Source organism: Lissotriton vulgaris, chromosome 5 (genome assembly GCF_964263255.1).
Source record: "Lissotriton vulgaris chromosome 5, aLisVul1.2, whole genome shotgun sequence".
Taxonomy (NCBI): Eukaryota; Metazoa; Chordata; class Amphibia; order Caudata; family Salamandridae; genus Lissotriton; species Lissotriton vulgaris.
In genome coordinates this window covers 238,873,266-238,886,487 of record NC_141693.1, presented here as the reverse complement: position 1 = coordinate 238,886,487, position 13,222 = coordinate 238,873,266, and positions in this window count along the sequence as shown.

The following is a 13,222-nucleotide window of genomic DNA, read 5'->3' as shown; positions in this document are numbered from 1 at the left end:
AAACCAGACCTTTGACACGAAACCGACTCGGATTTGCCGTCATGATTTGAGCAGACGCTGCACTTTGCCTTCCTGTAAGTAAGCGTGCAGTGAGTTTTGACTTTTGACCTCTGAGTGTTTCAATTGTGTAAATGTACCTTTCTAATCAATCTGTAGGATCACACAGACAGGCGCCGCATCCACATAACCGCCGCTCTGAGCTTTCAAGCCTAGATGGTTCGTTTTCTTTGTAAGTAAGACTGTGATTCCACTTAGATCGATTGTAATTTATAATCTTACTCTTGGTTGTAACAAACATCCCTTGTTTACCAGGATGAAATACAATATCTTATCCTGTTGTGATTGTCATTTTGGAACCACACTTCGCACAGTCTCTGCCCCATTATAGACGGTGGAATTACGCACCTCAATTTGTGAGTACACACTTACCTGCTACCATTGCAACCAAATGGTTATTTATTGAATTTATTTTATACCCATGGAATTGGTAATTATTATCCATTCTTTTTGATTAACCAAGGTATATCAAGCGTAGAAGCCGATTTTACATACACCACTCCCTGATGGTCTTAATCACAGCGACCTATAGGTACTGTTTTAAATCATAAATTCTCCATGTAGCCCGGATTTGATGTAGTCATTCTGAATACGTGTTTTAATATTCAAGTTGTCTCGGTCTATAGGACCATTGCAATGGTGTATTTTCAGTTTAACTGCTGTCATCCTCTTTGGAGTTAACTGTAGAATACAACAAGTAGTTTCTTTCCAAATCTTACTGAATGTCTGTTCTCCTCTTTAGTTGAGTCGTCCACCCCATCAGACTGACCACGACGTCAAGCGTGGTTCCTCTGTTCATGTACTGAACCCTTCTGGGTCTCCAACCATGGTAAATCAGATATAATTAAAATAATTTGTGTCTAACTTGTAGATAGGATGATGATCTTCGTCCCTCACTGTTAATTATAGTTCAATACTTCTCTATATATTCTTTTATACAGAATGGCCCCACTCTCCTTCCCCTTGTATGACGTCCTGATGAAGACCCCGTGAAAGGACTTCAATTGGCCTATAGATAGGGGTCGAAACGTCGACTGTTCTCTTCATTTTGTCTTTCCGGCACACCCCTTAATGCTCTAATAATTAGATGTGACCGTTGAATTGTAACTATTACATGTGTTCCATAGATTGTCGTCCTGAATTGGGACTTTTTGTATTTTGATCATTTTGATTATCATCGTCAATTTGTATTGTTACTTCTTTATACTGTGTCATTACCCTTTTACACCTCCTTGAGCACTACCCTTCCTTCTTTCCCTTTCTCCCCCCTTGGGGCCTGCAATTTATATGATTTTTGTACTGCATCTGACAATCACGAAGTATTGGTCATTAAATAATATATGCCAATCTGATAATTGCCTTAATTTTTGCTTTAGTGATTTTTGAATAATTTCAGTGTATGTAATACACAATACACATTTCCTACCTACGGGGACCCCCTTTTATATGTTTCACTACTTACAAGTCTTGGTAAGATGTGACCCTATCTGTTATGGCATATACATTATATATCCTAATAAGATATACCTATTACACTACTGTCCTGAGTGTTATAAGTCAGCGTTTTAGCTGTACATAGTCTAAGGTCTATATTTATGAGACTTGACTCCTCATGAGGTTTTTGTATGAAGCCAACATTTGTTACATTACATGTAACTCTTGTATGTTTTGACCTTTCAGTGAACAACACTAGCTGTGAGTCTTTGACGAGACGTGTCACTTGGATTTCGCAGGTGATCTCTGTACTTGTCTGTTGCACATATTTTAGTTGTCACTTATTATTTAATTTTATGTATGCAGTAGCACTCAATTGTTAATAAGGTCCTGATGAAAGCAAGGACAATGGTGTCCCCTGTTTGCTGAAACATGTCGACCCAGTTCCACTTCTAGACAGTATATTTTCTTTAACTGTCCTTAACAATTTTTTAATATTGGCAGAGTGAGCACCACCTGAATAAAGTCTGTTCTGTGCTCCCTCATCCAATTTTAGGTTACACACACTTACCTTTTCTTTTCTCACATATTTTTAGCACTGCACATTTCCAGTCACACAACTTTTTCCACTTACAAGCCCAGATAAGTGGCCCACCATACCATTGTCTGCTAAGTTAAGATTCCTTATCACATCTAGGTCTCTTTTACTTCTGAGCAGTACACACCTACCTGGATGGTGTTGAAAATATCCCAAATGATGAAGGGCGGTACAGAGTGGTGACTGATGGGTGATTCTGACCATCTGTTTAGGCTGTCAGGATACACCACTATTCATAGGTCAGCTTTAGGTGTTCCCTGTTCTTAGTTTGCACTTCATACATTGTAAGTCCTCTTTTTTCTGATAGACCCTCTGGCACCATTTGGTTGTTTTCATATCTTGTGGGGGACGTGTCCTGAGTTAGGTCTCTAAATATTCCCCTGGGTCCTACCTCACCGTAGTGTTTTTGTTGTTTACAGTTGAAAAAAGCACAAAATTGCTTTTTTTAAGGTTTTCGATATTTACCACCAACTATTAGTTGGTGGTAAATACCGAATCCTTAATGCACATGAGCACTCTTAGATGTGCTTGCTACATATCATCTACCGATTCGATAAATACCGAATCGGTAAATACCGATTTGGTAACATCCGATTCGGTATTTACCGATTCTTATTTACCAAATCTGTATTTTTTGGGCTCCTACATTACAAACTCCCAATACCGGTCGGTAACGGCCGAAATTCGGTGATTTCGGCTGTTCCCGACCGGTATAGGGTGACCTACATCTGGCCCTAAGTCCTTTAAAGCTACTGCAGTAAACAGGGATCTCATTTAGTGATACCGTGGGTCAATTTCTGAATAAGCATATTAATGATGGTATCTGATACATTGAAATATTAGGGGGGCCTTTCGAACAAGGTAAGTAAGTGCATAAGACACAAATCTAGGCCCACATGCATCAAAGCAAAAACCGGTCGCAAACAGGCAGATTCTCAGAATCTGCCCCATTGCGACCGGTATTTTTGAATTTGGGTGCATCATCTCAAATGCAAAAATCGCAATACAAGTAATTTCTAAATTGCGATTACTTAAATTGCGATTGCCTTTAAGGAATCTCAAATTGAGATTCCTTAAAGGCAATGCATTAAAGTAAAAAAATTAGCGATTTCGCTAATAGGGGGATCAAATTACCATGAAGTTGAACTTCATGGTAATTTGCAAAAACTTTAAAAAATGCACTAAAGTGCATTTTTCAAAGTTCCATTTTACACAAACATGCCCTTGGGGCATGTGTGTGTGTGCAGGATGTACTCATATGCAGATTCCAGGGGTGCAACAGGGTGTCCTTTTGACACCCTGATATCAAAAAAGCGAGCAACCCAATATACTCTTGAGGGTTCGGGCACAAAATATGATAGGGTGAAGATACCTTCAAGGGATTTTGCTTGTATTGTTTATAACTTAAAACAAATAGCGCAAATTTAAGACCCAGAATAATTTCGGTCAGTCATGCAAATATGCAACAGTGATTAATCATTCAAATTATAGTAGTCACACTTGGTGATCTAAGTATAGAGAAGAGAAGCAGAACAGGTGTATATGAAATGTTTGTATTTAATACGTTTCAAAAGATTAAAAAAAAGGTACACAATCAGTATAAATAATGTTGCAAGAAGTACATATTAAAAAGATGAATTAAACACGTCTTTGGAACAATTGTCTACGCTTTTCTCCCTAGTTGCAATTGATATATTAAATTCAACAGAGAAAAAGCGTGAGTCGACGTTTCGATCTCTAGTAGTGAATTGAATCTTCACTCTTTTGACACCCTGGCATCCTTGAAATTGCATTCTCAATTTGCAATTCTCTAATTGAGAATCACAAATTGAGAATGTTTTCCCATTCATTCCTATGGGCCTCTAGGCCCACAGGAATGAACGGGGAGGTATTCCTTAATTGTGACTCGTAATTTGCGAGACGCAATTAAGGAATGTTTAGAAATCGCTATTTTGTAAGCGATTTCTTCAAGCATAGCCTTTTGTTATTCCTTATTAGAGAATCCTTATTTTTCGCTAATAAGGAATTGCAAAAGGCATTGTTGATGAATGTGCCAGTTAGTTGTTTAAAAAAAGACACTAGAGCTCAATGGAATGGCTATAAAATATGGCGGGACAGACAAAAAGGAGTAGCAAATGTTACAGAAAGTAGGTGAGTGTGAACGGTGCATACAAGCATTTAGAAATAATTACAATGATCTACCCAAGGTATCTGTGTAATGTAATGTGAGAGGACATACATTAGTATTAAAGCAATATGTCTATTTATAGGCAGCAAAAAAAAACGCTTTGAGTAGAAACGTAGACGAGGTTGAAGAGGTTCAGAGCTGTAAAGCAGCATTGGATGGCTCAGATGTTGTTAGAAGGTTGCCCTTGGGGCATCTCATTTCTGAGTTGAAATCATCCAGCTAAGGTGCCTGAGAGATAGCAAGGGGCTTGGGTCCAGATGTACTAACATTTAATTCACAAAAACAAATTGCACACCAACGTTTCCAGAAGTAAAGATTTAGGTGGTGGTGATGGACGGAGCATCTGAATCAATCAAACACTCACAAGATGGCTGGAATGCCAGAAACCGGTCCTCCGAAGCTTGTTTCCGGTCCAGGGAAGACATGGCTTGGCAGTTCGGGCTAGACTGTTCGCTTGAGGCACAGGGTCAGACTGATTTGCATATAGCCATGTCTGAACTGGGGTGGCAAAGTGGGCTAAAGAACGGTGATGGATTAAACCCAGATCTTTTGACTGGGTGTGAGTGTTTGATTGATTCAGATGCTCCGTCCATCACCACCCCCTTTTGTACCACTTTTGGCCGCCATAAGTGTGGCAGGGTATGCTCAGACATGAGTCCCTTGCTCACTTTGCCACTGGATTCATTCAAGCAAGCCGGGCTGAAGATGGCTGGAATGCCAGAAACCGGTCCTCGGAAGCTTGTTTCCGGTCCAGGAAAGACATGGCTTGGCAGTTCGGGCTGGACTGTTCCCATGAGGCACAGGGTCAGATTGGTTTGCATATAGCCATTTCTGAACTGGGGTGGGAGTGTGGGCTAAAGAACGGTGATGGATTAAACCCAGATCTTTTGACTGGGTGTGAGTGTTTGATTGATTCAGATGCTCTGTCCATCACCACCCCCTTTTGTACCGATAAGGTTATATAGTCAGCATAATACCTAGGGGGGGTCCAGGCACATGTAAGCATGCAAAATGCCTAATATGGGCATGCAAGATCTGCTTGCTCACAAGGTGGGAGGAGAGTTACTTCTCCATACAGCAGCAAAAATAGCCTGACAGTTGTACACTAGGAGCAGGTGCATTCTACTAGCTAGGCCCTTCTGAGCATGTGCAAAGCTCTGAAGAGGGAAACAGCACATGGCGAGCACAGGGCTACCTAAAATGGCTGCCAAATACAAAATGGCTTTCAGCTCATGCTAACAAATCCCTCCAATCTTTAACAGTGTGATTGGCAGTTTTAGCATGCAGTGTCTGTGGCAATGCTTTGTTTACAACCGCTACAATAATACCTGCATTTTACTTCTTTCTCTCAGTGAAATCCCAATGTAGATAGTGCAGAGTTGATTCCAATTAGTGTTAGAAATGGGGCCTCTAGTTGGTATAAATATACACCTTGTTCAAGTAGGGACCACCACTCTAGTTAGGGTAAGTTAGAGACACACCCTACATTAACCTGGTCTCACCCTCTGGTAGCTTGGCACAGAGCAGTCAGGTTTAACTTGAGAAGCACTGTGTGAAGTATTTGTGCAACCCTTAATACAGTAAAACAGTGAAAACACCACACAAAAATAGTCCACACCAAGTCAGACAAACAAAGCCTCATTTAATGAACAAAACAAAACCAAAATGTCAAATATTCAATAAAAAGAATCAGAGTTATGAATATTTTAAAAATATCTTGAATTATAGTCTTAGAGTCAAAAAGCTCCAACCGGGGCTACCTGGTCATGATGGACCTAGTCAAATCTGAAAAGTCAAGCTGACCACGATGGAGCGCTGGTCGAATACATGAGCTACGCTGAAAACAGTACCTTCCCATGGGAATGGTTGACAGTAGGAGCAAGTTGCATTGTTTCCGAGTAATTGGGCATCGCAGATGGGTTCCGCCTTGTTGTCGAACCCCCTTGTGAGGAATGCGATGCTGTATCACAGAACCTCGCAGTTGGGTCCTGCATCATCGTCGAACACCTTACAATGCAGGTGATGCATCATTGTCAGACCTCGAAGTTGGGTCCCACGTCATCATCAAGCCATGCAAGGATATCCTCCAAGCGGTGCTGTGTTGACATCAAAGGAGAATATGTCGGTTCCGACCGGCGAGAAGCGGTCAATGTGTGAATTTTTGAAGAATAAAAAATGCAGAATCCTGTTTCAAGGCCTGGGACTGGGTTGGCACCTCTTGGGAGGGCAGAAATCACAGCTGGCAGAGTCCATCACAGAATATAGAGTACAGCTAGAGCAGTGTTTAAGGAAGTCTTTGATGTCCATGAGACTTCAGATCAGCGGGCAAGCCAGCAAGCCATTGGAGTCACTTAGTTCTGGGGATATAGATGTTTAGGTCCAGTCCTACTCACTACCAGGCAAGGGGAAGCAGGCAGCAGGGCAGGCACAGCAGAGCAGGAGTCCAGTCAATCCAGCAGAGTCCAGCAGAGTGTCAGTCTTTTCAGCAGCACAGCAGTCCTTATTTGTGCCAGAGTGTCCTCAGGTCCAGAGTGCACTGAGTTGGTGGTGTCACGAGTCCAGTACTTATACCCAGCTGTGCCTTTGAAGTGGGGGAGACTTCAAAGAGAAACCATTGAAGTCCACAAGGTTCCTGCCTTGGCTCCAGACTCACTACAGGGGGTATGCAGCTCTTTGTGTGGGGACAGGCAAAGCCCTATTCAGGTGCTAATGTCAGCTCCTCCCTCCCATCTAGCTCAGGAAGGCCAATCAGCCTGGTGATGGGCCATCAGGATGTGAATCACACCTCAGCTCCCTTTATGTGTGACTGTCTAGAGGGAATGCACAAAGCCACCCCAGATGTGTATTCAGAGACAGACAGAGGCACAGAATGGTTAAAGTAAGAAAATGCCAACTTTCTAAAAAGGGCATTTTCATACTTACAATTTAAAATCCAACTTCACCGTAAGTTGTGATTTTAAATTGTGAGTCCAGAGACACCAACTCAACATTTCTATCTTGTCCCTATTGGAAATTAAACTGATAAGAAGCAATAAGGAAATCCCAATGTTAATCTATGGATGAGATAGGCTTTGCAGTAGTGAAAAGCAAGTTTTTAGAGTTTTTCACGACCTGGACATGTAAACTTAAAAGTACATGTACAACTTTTTAAATGCACTGTACCCTGCCCATAGGCCTGTTCAGGACCTACCCTAGGGGTGACCTATATGTACTAAAAAAAAACCTTGCCAACCTCGGACTTAAACAACTTGTCACTACCCCCACCCACATCGCAGGTCACACACTCGACCCTATCTTCACCTCCAGCAAACATGTCTCCTTCAGCCACACCACAGCTCTCCTTTGGACTGACCACAGCTGCGTTCACTTTACCTACGACAAGCCCTCATCCAACAACCACCCCCAACCCACTCTGCAAAGAAACTGGAACAAAATCACCATCGACCAGATCTCCTCATCGCTTCTTCAAAACCCCCCAGCCCACTCCTCAAACCCAGACCAAGCAGCCACCAACCTCACCCAATGGCTATCCAACAGCGCTGACATCCTAGCACCACTGAAAAAACGACAAATCAAACCAGGCAGCAAGAAGGCCTCCTGGTTCAACGATAATCTTAAGAAATCCAAGAAACTCTGTCGCTCCCTTGAGAAGGCCTGGAAAAAAGACCCAAACACCAGCACCAAGGACGCCTTCAAAAACGCCACCCGCATACACCATCAACTGATCCGGAATGCCAAGAAAGCCGCTTTCAAGGACCGACTAGATAACAACGCCCACAACAGCAAGGAATTATTCAACATTGTCAAGGAATTTACCAACCCCTCAGCCAACTCCAACGACATCACCCCCTCTCAAGCCCTCTGCGACTCCCTAGCCTCATTCTTCCACAACAAAATTGCAGACATCCACAACAGCTTCGACAACCGACCCAAAGACCAACCCACCCAACCCCCCGCAGGACCAACTCCCCCCCTGAACATCCTCAATAACTGGAAGCCAATGTCCACCGAGGACACCATCCGTCTGATGAACTCCATCCACTCAGGATCCCCAACAGACCCATGCCCTCACCACATCTTTAACAAAGCAGACTCCATCATAGCACCGCACCTCCGAGACGTCATCAACTGCTCCCTCAACTCCGCAACCTTCCCGGAAAGCTGGAAACATGCCGAACTCAGCGCCCTCCTGAAAAACCCACAGCTGACCCCACCGAACTCAAAAACTACCGCCCTATCTCACTCCTTCCTTTCCCGGCCAAAGTCATCGAGAAAGCGGTCAACAACCAGCTCGCCGCATTCCTCGAAACCAACAAATCCCTCGACTCCTCACAATCCGGCTTCCGAGCCAAGCACAGCACTGAAACCGCCCTCATCGCAGCAACAGACGACATTCGAACTCTAATGGACAATGGAGACACTGTCGCCCTCATCCTCCTCGACCTCTCCGCTGCCTTCGACACGGTCTGCCATAGCACTCTTTTACAACGCCTCAGAAACGTTGGAATCCAAGGAAAAGCACTGGAATGGATCACCTCGTTCCTCACCGGAAGAACCTAGAGAGTCTGCCTTCCACCATTCAAGTCAGAGGCCACTGAGGTCATCTGCGGCGTCCCACAAGGATCTTCACTCAGCCCCACCCTCTTCAACGTATACATGAACCCCTTCGCGACCATCGCACGCCAACACAACCTCAACATCATCTCCTACGCCGACGACACTCAACTGATCCTATCACTCACCAGAGACCCTAACACTGCCAAAACCAACCTACATGAAGGAATGAAAGAAGTAGCAGAATGGATGAAGCACAGCCGTCTGAAACTGAACTCAGACAAAACAGAAGTCCTCATCCTAGGCACCTCCCCCTCCGCCTGGGATGACTCCTGGTGGCCAGAGGCCCTTGGAAAAGCACCCATCCCGACGGACCACGCACAGAACCTGGGCGTCATCCTGGATTCCTCACTCTCGATGAACAGACAAGTCAACCCCGTTTCGTCATCTTGCTTCAACATTCTTCGCATGCTCAAAAAAACATTTCGCTGGATCCCCACCGAAACCAGAAAAACAGTCACCCACGCTCTGGTCACGAGCCGACTGGACTACGGAAACACCCTCTACGCCGGTACCACCGCAAAACTCCAGAAAAAACTCCAACGCATCCAGAACGCCTCAGCCAGGCTCATATTAGACATCCTGCGCAAAGAACACATCTCTGGTCACCTGAAAAACCTCCACTGGCTCCCCGTAAATAAGAGGATTACTTTCCGGCTCCTCACCCACGCACACAAAGCACTCTACGAAATCGGACCAGAATGCCTCAACACACGACTATCCTTCTACTCCCCCCCCGCCAGCTACGATCCTCCAACCAAGCCCTTGCCACTGTACCTCGCATCAACAAAACCACTTCTCCTTCCTGGCAGCCAAAACCTGGAACTCACTTCCCACTCACCTTCGCCTGACTCAGAACCACCTAGCATTCAGAAAGCAACTCAAAACGTGGTTATTTGACAAGTAATCCCCCATCCTTCTTCAAGCGCCTTGAGACCCTCTGGGTATGTAGCGCGCTATATACATTTTTTTTTGACTGACTGACTGACTGACTAAAAAGGAAGGTTTGGGCATGGCAAGTGGGTTCTCTTGTATTCACCACCAAAGAGCAAGAGATTATAGAATCAGTTGCACTCTCCCACTGACAATATTCACACACACATGAGCAACTGATTACTCAGATGTTTTTATGGGAAACCATCTGATTCCCACTCAGTATTAGGATATCAGAGTGTCACTACTGCCTAGTTCTTACTCCTAGAAGGGTATCAAAAGATTTTGGAGTAGTCGCCTCACTCACTTATCGTGACATGCTTCATCATTGGTGCCTATCCACACCCTGGTAAAATGATGATACTACCAGGGTGGACTCAGCTATAGATGGAAATTGGGAGTTCTTACATAAAGGGATAAACAGGGACCCAGAAAGGTGATATATTAAAAATACCTCAAGGTGAACCCAAAGGCTTTACTTTATTAAGAGGGTACCTAGGGTATAGAAGATAACTTTGGTTTATTGGGTTCTATTGAATCTAATCATTCAATTATACTTTTTATTTTTGTGCCAACATGTTTTGGCCCTCGCTATGAGCCCAGTCGGATCGCGGGGCCTTCGGCAGGGCTGGCTCCTTGGCGGTCACAGCAGCAAGACCTAGGCAATTCCGAGGTGCCTGTTCTTTGAAGAATGTGTGACTAAAAGACGGCACCTTCCAGATCGAACCGCATGACCCTTGAGAAAGTCATATTAGAGGAAGATATCCTCTGAAGCAAGAAACCAAGACAGATGAGAGCATTAGGCCTTACAAGTGTGCATGGTGTGCGAGCACTAGAAAGGAAGGACAGGGACACCAACGATACAGCCCTGATGAAGGCCCCAAGACCCGACTCGGTTCATAGCCAGCACTGGTCTACAGTGGTAAAGTGCCCAGAATCCTAAAGCCAGCAAAAATGAAGTCAGCAAACCAGGAGAGCAAAAAAGGCACGGGATACCATGATAAGGATGTCAGGTCTAACAATTAGTCTGTTTCATTTTTTTAAAAATTTGCAAAACATTACTTGTGGCGATATCACTTACTAATATAATTTCAGGTGCAATTCAATTTATATTACCACAATGCAGGACACACTTCTTTATTTCTAATTCTCTTGGAAGGCAATATGTTTCTACTCATTTGCATTCATTCAGTTTGTTCCGAAGCATCAATCAATCAAACAGCATTTGTAAAGCACAACACAGCCACCCCTAGGGGCATCTGGGCAATATATCTCAGTCGAAGAGCCAGGTCTTGAGTCTCTTCCTGAAGTGAGCCAGCAAGGGGGTTGCACGGAGCTGGGGGGGAGGTCGTTCCAGGCCTTGGCAGTGATGTAGGAGAAGGAGCGGCCACCCCTGTGAATGATGTGGGATGTGTGCGAGTGCAAGTGAAGGTATCTAGCAGGTTGGTGGAAGTTAAGTCAATGTATGAGGTAGGCAGGTCCTAGGTCATGGAGGGCCCGGAAGGTGTGCGTGAGATTCTTGAACTGGCATCTTTTCTGGATCCTCATTTGCTTGAGTTGGTATCTGGCAAGACATCTCCCCTGTAACGTATGTAGCTAAATGTTAGATGTAACCTTAACATGAGAGAGTGTCATATTGGTGCCTCTCAAAAATGCAACAGAAGCTACCTTTGGGAAGGAGACAGACTATTTACTTGCACTTGTCACATTCTCATGGTCAACAGGGCAGACACCTTCCTCAGACCATGGAGTTAGTCACTAAGATGGATTGGTCTCTCGGGGTAAAGAATAAGGGAGACCATTCACAGGAGTTGTGGATGTGAAGTAGTTAAAGTACCAGGGCTTGTGCATTCTCCAAGACACCACAACAACAACCAACATTCCCCACCCCATAATAAGACTTAGGGCCTGGTTTAGAGTTTGGTGGATAATGGGCACTCTGTCACAATATCAAGTTGGAAATGTCGACCTACACAAATATCGAGTTGTAAATGTCGTGACACAGAAATATCGACAGCAAGAATATCGTTGTCGGGAATATATAATTTAAGGTAAGAAATATAGTTTTCAAAAATATAGAAGCCATTAATATTGTTTACAAAAATAAAGGGCCGGATTACAATTGTGTGGAGACAGCCACTGACAGCCTGTCAGTGGTGGTCTCCCCACCATTTTGAGCAACTCCTTGCCCGCCACATTTGAATGGTGGACAGCTGTGTGGCGGTTGGAAAGACCGACCGCCATGGATCTGATGGGCTCCTTGAGCCCGTCAGTCCATCGGAGGCAGAGTAATTTCTACAATGGTGGTGGCACCTACCAGGCACCGCCGTAGGCATCACAATGTTCCTTTCTGACGGCCCATTCATGAAAAGGCTGCCGGAAAGGCATATTCCAGGACCCTGGTGGGCCCCCTACCTGTGGCCCACAAACACAGGACCTGAGGGGCACCTATGGTGGCGGTTGCATCATAATACGCCCTGCGGGACCGCCACTTTCTAGGCGTGGGGTCCCAAATGCCCAACGATCATAATCGAGCCCATGGTGTTTAACATATCGATTTTTTTATTTATGTATTTTAGTATATATTTGAAATGTATGTGATGTATTTTTTTGTATACGTATTGTATTTTTTAATATATGTGTTACATTTTTAGCAGTCATCAATGTTATTTTAATTACATTTTGCACTTTTTTGTTCCATAGCGGGTTGTGGATTTATAGGGGAATAGGGTGAGAAGTAATTTAATTATGATAAATTAATGATTATTTTTATTTATTAATATTTATTGAATTGAGATTTTATATTAGTAATTGTGTGTTTTTTTATTTTATTTTGCTTTTTATGTGTGGGTTGTGGGATTTATAGGGGTATAAGGTGGGAAGTAACTTATATTTAAATACTTATTAATTGGTTGTTAATGAATATTAATTAATTATGGCAATTGTGTTGTTTTTTTCAGATGCAGGGTGTAGGGTTTATAGGGGTAAAGGGTGGGAAGTAATTTATTTTTAATCAAGCAAAATTAGCTGATAATTAATAATAAACATCTGATAATTATTTTTGTTAATTATTTAATTATATTATTTTGGGATTGGGGTTTTTGGTTTATAAAGGTAAAAGGTGGGAAGTTATTTATTTGTAATTAATTAATAATTAGTAATTGAAAAATAAATATGGAAATTGTGTAATTAATTTTAGGTGCTGTTGTGGGGTATATAGAGGTAAAGGGTGGCACTTAAATAATATTAATTAATTAATTGATAATTAGGGTAATTGTTTTTGTGTGGGTTTTGGTTTTATAGGGATAAAGGGTGGGGAGTAAATACATTTTAATTACTTTATAATTAGTTATTAAATACTATTAGTTCTTTAATTAAAAAGAAATTTTAAATGTGTA